Source organism: Nymphaea colorata, chromosome 1 (assembly GCF_008831285.2).
Source record: "Nymphaea colorata isolate Beijing-Zhang1983 chromosome 1, ASM883128v2, whole genome shotgun sequence".
Classification (NCBI taxonomy): domain Eukaryota; kingdom Viridiplantae; phylum Streptophyta; class Magnoliopsida; order Nymphaeales; family Nymphaeaceae; genus Nymphaea; species Nymphaea colorata.
Window position 1 is genome coordinate 23,877,525 of NC_045138.2, and position 7,476 is coordinate 23,885,000.

The 7,476-nt window shown below is 37.2% G+C and overlaps 1 long non-coding RNA gene across 1 annotated transcript; it reads left to right on the forward strand.

The window, feature by feature from the left end:
• Positions 1-1,107: 1,107 nt before the first annotated feature.
• On the forward strand, positions 1,108-7,403 carry LOC126409692 (uncharacterized). The gene is made up of 4 exons (XR_007572267.1): positions 1,108-1,194; positions 5,784-6,104; positions 6,187-6,315; positions 6,398-7,403. It is a non-coding gene; the product is annotated as an uncharacterized LOC126409692 (long non-coding RNA).
• The last annotated feature ends 73 nt before the right edge of the window (positions 7,404-7,476 follow it).

Sequence of the window (7,476 nt, forward strand, 5' to 3'; positions counted from 1 at the left end):
AGAATCAACAAAGGGACATCCACTTCGGAGAGGATGGTTATTTGACTTAGGAAGGGTTTATCTCATCACTTGTTGTAGGTAAAATATGGAAGTTCCGAAATAAAGTTAGACATGCAGATAATTGTCCTTCAATTCAGAGTTTCTGCCAAATACTTTGGGAAGACCTCTGCCTGATTAGAGAAGACGTCCCTGGAAAAGCTGCTACTAAAAAGATATGCAACTATGGCTTGCGACCTCTATTATTCCGGAAACAAAGGAGATAGCCTTCAAGTCATCTTTCACAATTCAATTAGCTGTTTAGCTGTTATAAGGGGGAAAGGTAGCCTGAAGATTACAGACCCTCAATCTTCAGCCGAAGTTCATATGGTGGACGATATAATCACTTGGGCACCAACCATCCAACACTTACTTAGTGCTCAGTTTGAAGGAATGGCGAGACCATATCAAATGCTGCATTAGCCACCCTTCTAGTGCTATGTACAACAACACTATACTGCACATTCATCGTAGCTTGTTTTTTCCATTTTCGACTGTAACCCTGCTGCTAACGTAGTGGCCTTTGCTCTTCGCCCATGCCCTTGTAATGTGTGGCAGTTTTGGGATGTCTTTCCTGTTTGCTAGGGCATCTTTCTACTAGGTTCTTTTTGTAAGCTTACTGTAAATCTTTCTTATTTTTTTTCAATAATATGACGGTGGCGTCCCCTGGCAGGTTTGCAGCAGAACATGTTCCTAGTTCAATGACTTTCAAGCGATGATCATGCTGGAAGATGCATACCACATGATTGAATAGAATTATCATTGATCACCTATGGTTGGCATAATGCAGTATAAACATACAAACTGTGCACAAAATGCTTTACGAGTTATGAAGGGAGGCACTACGAACGACATTAGGGTTAGGTAACTAAGGAGTGAATTTGGAAATTCTTACAACAAACTCAGGTGAAGTGATTGAGAAGCTATATTGCTTCATGCATCTTGTTTTGCCGCTTCTGATTTTTTTTTTTTTTACAAAAAAAAGATATATGTGCTAATTTGTTAAGTAGTTGTGTGTAGTCTAGATTTAGATATGGTAACATAACCCCACTCTTTGTCCAAATCAGATGTCAACTACAAGTGCACACACAAGGATCACGAGATGGAAAGGATGAAGAGGAAAACCAAGCTCTCTAACAAGGGGACACTTCACTATTTGTGAGTGGACGAGATATCCTGTTTTTTTGTTGTTTTGCTCTAGTAGTTACTAATGTTACATCGGTGTCAAATTTTTTGGTCTCATTGTTTTATTAATCTATTGCTGCCAAATATGTTGATTTTATTTTTGTCATAGTTGTCCCTATCATATCTTTGATTTAGTTGTTCTGTTTTTAAGTTGCTATCAAACTTTTTGGTCTTTTTTGCTGTTATGTCATTGTCTATGGTTTTAATCTTGTTGTCTTATTATTGTTATGTTCTCAATGTTTTGGTCATGTTGTTATGTTATGTATGTTCCTCGTCAGTGCATGTGGTTTCTAGTAAACCATGACAACATCGAAGAAATTGTGCATGCAAAGAGTCATTCAAAGAGGAATATTTGCATCCTTTATTGAATATTGTGGACTGAGAGTACAGTGGAGAAGTGCTTAGGCAGGCAGAAGATTAAAATAATGATGCACAATAAGAATTGGTGCGCCGAGATATGTAGGATGATCAAATCGATAATCAGAACTATGGTGGAAACTATGTGAAGTAATACAAAAGAAACATGCTGCCTCCAATTAAATAGAAACTTACTATGAAATGAAGAAGTTTTTTAATATGCACCGTAAGTAGAGGGAGAGGGGCAACGATTGGGAAAAGGAAGAGAGTCTCTTCCTCAAGCTTCGAATAAAACGAAATCAAATTCTCATCCTTTGGCACCAAAAAGGGAATGTCAAGCTAAATTCTTGTCCTCCATCATCAAAGTTAAAAACATTAAGGGATGGACTTGGAGCTTAAAATCATGAGGTTGTGTCATAGATCAACTAAAAAAGATGTATACTACCGGCACGTCTTGTTTCAATGCCATATTTCACGTTGACACCTTAATCTTTCAACTAATTTGCACATTTTTTACGTGCATTTAAAATTTTAGCATTCAAAAGTTTTCTTGTTTTTCAGAAAACGTGTTTTATTTATAGTAGTATTATTACTTTTTTTTTTTACATGTGCATGTCCCGATATTTTAATGATTGTTAGTCGCTTTGTCATTATACATTGATATATTTCCCTATTCTTAAAGGCAATGTTAACGATATGCATATGTAAAAAAGGAAGTCGAAAAATGCTCAACATATATGGTCTACACTTGTCATAAGGAAGTCGAAAAATGCTCAACATAGCTTTACATTCTTAGTCCATTACCACTTCACGTAAGCTACAAATAACTTGTTAATATTATCTCAATCTGATACATTCATTGCATGACAATAAAGAACTCTATTAAATTTGAACTTTCCACAATAGCTCTAACTGTGGTGCTTTTTTGTGTTGTATGTCATGATGCAAAAAATTATGATGTATCTATTTACATTATTATTGCTTTCATTAAATAGTTGATAGTTGCAAGAGTTTCAATTTTCACCCATTTGAACACTGGAGGCATGCACACATACATGAACACCACACTCTCCATTATCACAAGAACTACAAAAAATGCTTTGCAATTTTATGCTAGCATTTTCCATCTAAGATTCTGCAAAAATGTTTCAAATGTTTAAGAAATCAAAGTATTGTTAAACACGAACTTAAGGGCTCCATGCATGTGCTCACCTTGTATGTGCAAATAATGTCGGCACAGAATATTATTGGCCATATGGTAGCACCCAATTCTTTTTGTCCTTGAACAATCACGGTAACTACACGCTGTTTTGTAATCGGTACACGTTAATTATTTTTACCCACAGATATAAAAGTGACTCTTCACCATGTGACTTTAGTATGCGTTTGAAGAGGCACTCAATATTAAACCGAAATTTCTAGCTAAAAATGTGTTATAATTCTGTACCACATTTTGAAATGTGTGCCACAAGCAAAGACAGTGAATTTTGTTGGCCATATCATACTTCAACAAATCTTCTTTTGAACACACACACACACATATATATCGTTATTAAAATAATATATTTCTGATTTTTTTTTTCTTGGTCTTCTTGACATTAAACCATAGGTGAGTATGTACTTGTTGTAGAATATAAAGACATGTTTACGGTCATTGAACTTCAGTCCTCTTCGTAGACGATCAAACTCATCATAGCTTATTCAAGCACACATGCATCCATTGGAACACTTTCCTACGGTCCATGCGCATCAAGAAGATCCTCATATACATAAAAGTCATTGGTACCATTTTTGTGCATACTCACAACTATTGGGATACTTTCTTCTCATCTATGTGCATAATAAGATCCTCTCATACATCAAATTCACCTATTTGAATTCTTTCATTTGCTCATGCACATTAAGAACAGCCTCATATACGTAAGAACACTCACCACTAGCTTATTCATGCATGCATGCCAATATTTGAGACACTTTCCTATGGCTTCCCTACTAGAAATCATCTTCAATCACAACCTTATTGCTTATATGTTTTTCATCCACTGTCATTTTTATCATCATCAACAACAATATTCACAACCATATTTATAAGCCACAATTTAGTTGAATATCATATGTTGTTACACTAATAACAATATCTGTGAAAGGTTTAATAGCTTTTTTTTTTTTTTAAAGGTTAGTGCCTTATGATTATAGTTATATCAACATCTTATAGAATTTGAAATGGTATCCAAAATGACACTTGCATTTACATTTACTATTTGTTAGTTGTATATTCAGATAAAACGATCTAATTCTAATAAAGCGCTAATATTGTATGACGGTCACATTACATACTTTGCACAAAGCACTCTGCACCAAGGCCATTCTCATTTTTCTCAAGTACATTGAATGTTGCACGTTCAAAGTGATACATTTCAAATTGCATATGCTTCACTACTACTAATTGTATCGGTTTTCATAGCTGGGGCAAATCATTTCAATTCTAATGGTTTAGTAGATACTTTTCCAAAATAAAATGACAACAATTTGGCATCTTACATATAGACGATAATGATAGAAAGAACTAGAACAAGGACAACACTCTTGTAAACGCTGCTTGAGGACAATATGACATAGACGATTACAAATGTGCTGACATGCCAGTTGTAACAACATGATGTATCTGTTATTGAACATGGTCGTGATCGATCAATATATGCTCCAATTAAAGTCACCAGGGAAAAATTTCGAAAATTTGATGAAATAAAGATGGCAAGTGCAAAAGTCATATACGGTATGCACCTTTTATTACAATGCCCATTTTTTATTTGCCGCATCATTGCCCAAAATTAAAGGCATTAAGGGAACACCTGTCTGTGCAAACTTAAATATTTCACCATACTTTTCAGCAGAATTTTGGAATGGTAGTCTAGTCGACTTGGAGTACTGACATGCATCACACGACTAATTGTCAGTTGGGAACAAGAAATTTTACAGACCAATTAGATATATAACCAAGGCAAGAATGCCATAACCTATATTCTGAGACCTTTGTCATCATTCCAGTACATGCAAGCAAGTTGGTTTCAAGTTCATATAACATAACAGCACATTTTGCTCGTGACCTCTACTAATCACCTTTTGTGTTTGTGTCCTGAAAAATCACATCCTTGCAGAAGAAAATAGCTAAACAATCATGTGACAAGTAATTCTGCTAACTGATATGATATTGACATATAAAGAACACACAACTTTCTACTTTGCCCAAGAACTGACGACTCTCCAATGCCCTCAATATCAATGGGGTATCCGTCAGCCATGCATTTTCTTTTGTTTAATTCAATCAATTTTGAGAAATGATAGGTTATGTGATCAGTAGCTTTAAGAATATATTATCCACTCTAAATTATTTGAATGAGCAAGAAGTGCTTGATACTTACCTTCAGGCGAGCTCCCAATGTGTTGGGGAGAATCATATTTGCCTTTGAAAATTGTTGAAATCATTTCTCCAACTCTCCCTTGTAACAAAGGTTTGCATAACTAGAGTTGTTTGAGGGGAACATTTTCTCCTGTGGTGGCCTGCTGACTAACTCCCATCGCTTTCACTAACGTGTCCATTCTTCTTACAGTATGAACATTTCATTTTGCTTTCCAAATCCATGTCTTAACTTCAGATTTAGAATAATTGGTCTGCACCATGTGCTTGTGTGGCACACAATCTTTCAATTAGAATGTCCAACAGCCTCATTTTTCTTCTCGGGATTCATTACTTTTCGATGGGAAACTTCCCTTTGAATAGTTTGACATAATTGAAGTTCTGCAATGCAGTAGCCATTAGAATCTAACTCCTAATGCCTTCAAACTTAGCACCAAGGCCAGCAAAAAATTTGAAGATTTTAGCCTCTTTTAGCCACTGCTTATAAACATCAGGCTCAGAGGTAGTGGGACCATACTGCATAAGTTCATCTCATAGGTCGCAGTGTCGACTTATGTACATGTGTATAGACTCATCTTCCATCGAAAGCTTGGCTCTAATTGCATTTTGATACACCATAGCTAAGTTGTTTTGCTCCCCAAACACATTCTTAAGGTGTCCCATATTGTTTTCTCTTGATAGATAGAGAAACATATTTGAGTTGCTTGGTTCCATAGAGTTTATGAGCAAGACATAACTAAATTATTTTCAGATCGCCATTCCTCAAACTTGGGGTCTATTTTTGCAGGAGTAATCTTGCAGTTGATGTATCCGAATTTTGAACATCTGCCGAAGAACAACCTTGCTGCCTTGGCTAGGCCCAAGTAATTTGAACAGTTAGGGGTAGTACTGGTGATTTTTAATGGATAATTTGTTGATCAGTGCCGTCATTATTGGATCCACTGGCAGCGTTATTTGCTTTGATCTTCATTGTTTTCAGATTCAGCCATGGCGAGGCAGAAGAGCAAGGGACCGACATCAGAAAACTTGCTTTGATGCCATATTAATGTGAAACAATGATAAGGGAAAAAAACTCAGGCAAAGAGCAAGTCACAAAAGATTTTACGAGGTTGGCCATTCATTTGTTGATCAGTGCCGTCATTCTTGGATCCACTGGCAGCGTTATTTGCTTTGATCTTCACTGTTTTCAGATTCAGCCATGGCGAGGCAGAAGAGCAAGGGACCGACATCAGAAAACTTGCTTTGATGCCATATTAATGTGAAACAATGATAAGGGAAAAAAACTCAGGCAAAGAGCAAGTCACAAAAGATTTTACGAGGTTGGCCATTCATTTGTTGATCAGTGCCGTCATTCTTGGATCCACTGGCAGCGTTATTTGCTTTGATCTTCATTGTTTTCAGATTCAGCCATGGCGAGGCAGAAGAGCAAGGGACCGACATCAGAAAACTTGCTTTGATGCCATATTAATGTGAAACAATGATAAGGGAAAAAAACTCAGGCAAAGAACAAGTCACAAAAGATTTTACGAGGTTGGCCATTCATTGATCATTGGTTCTTTCATACTTTCAACCAGTCGGATACAACCGCAGTTTATAATGCAATTACATGAAAGAGAATCTCTCGTGACAAACAGAACACCACAACGGTCGGCTGAAAATTTTCCTAACAGCCTGTTTGGATGGAAGGAGAGGGAGAGAAAGCAATGGAAAGAAAGGTCTTTCCTGTGTTTTGGATGACTAATTAATATGGAGGAAAAGGAAAGGAAGAGACTCCGAAGACGACACCTACACCTGCCAAATAAGCGTAGCAAAGAGCCTCCTTTCATCTTGGTGGGTGCCATCAGAAACAGAAAACCCCTCCCCGACCAACGAATTGGTCACTCATCAAACCCCTGGTTGCCGACTCCTATTATACGCAGATGAGAAGAGGATGCGGAGGAGGAAAAAAGGGATCAGAGGTGAAAATGAAAATCCTGATCCGTCAGAGCTGTTGGCCACAAGCCAACAAGCGATCTACAAGATGTCTACAGATTCTATGAGAGAGGGGGATGTCTGGAGAGCCGGCTGAAGACGGTCGCCGGCAATTAGATGGAGAGAAAAGCACCACTGGAACATCCAACAGGAAAAAAGACATGGCAGATGGGGTGGGAGCCATACACCTCCAACCCTCAGAGCTAGTTTTTAGGGGAAAATGTAGCAGCCACACGCCCCGTAGGTGGGGTGCGAGTTGTACAATACCCTGTGACTCTGCCTTTCAGGGTTTTTTAAAGTGATAATTGCAAAAGACATCCTTGTGATCCTTATCGCATCATGTTTTCAAATGTTAGTAATTTAACTGATTACTCATATATCTGGCTCCTATAATGATATGATTGCGTGCTATGCATATTTTCATGACATGCATAACTTGCATTCACTACATTTACACATGCTTTGTATGACGTATAATATGACAGACCAACCGAGTGTATGAAAATATA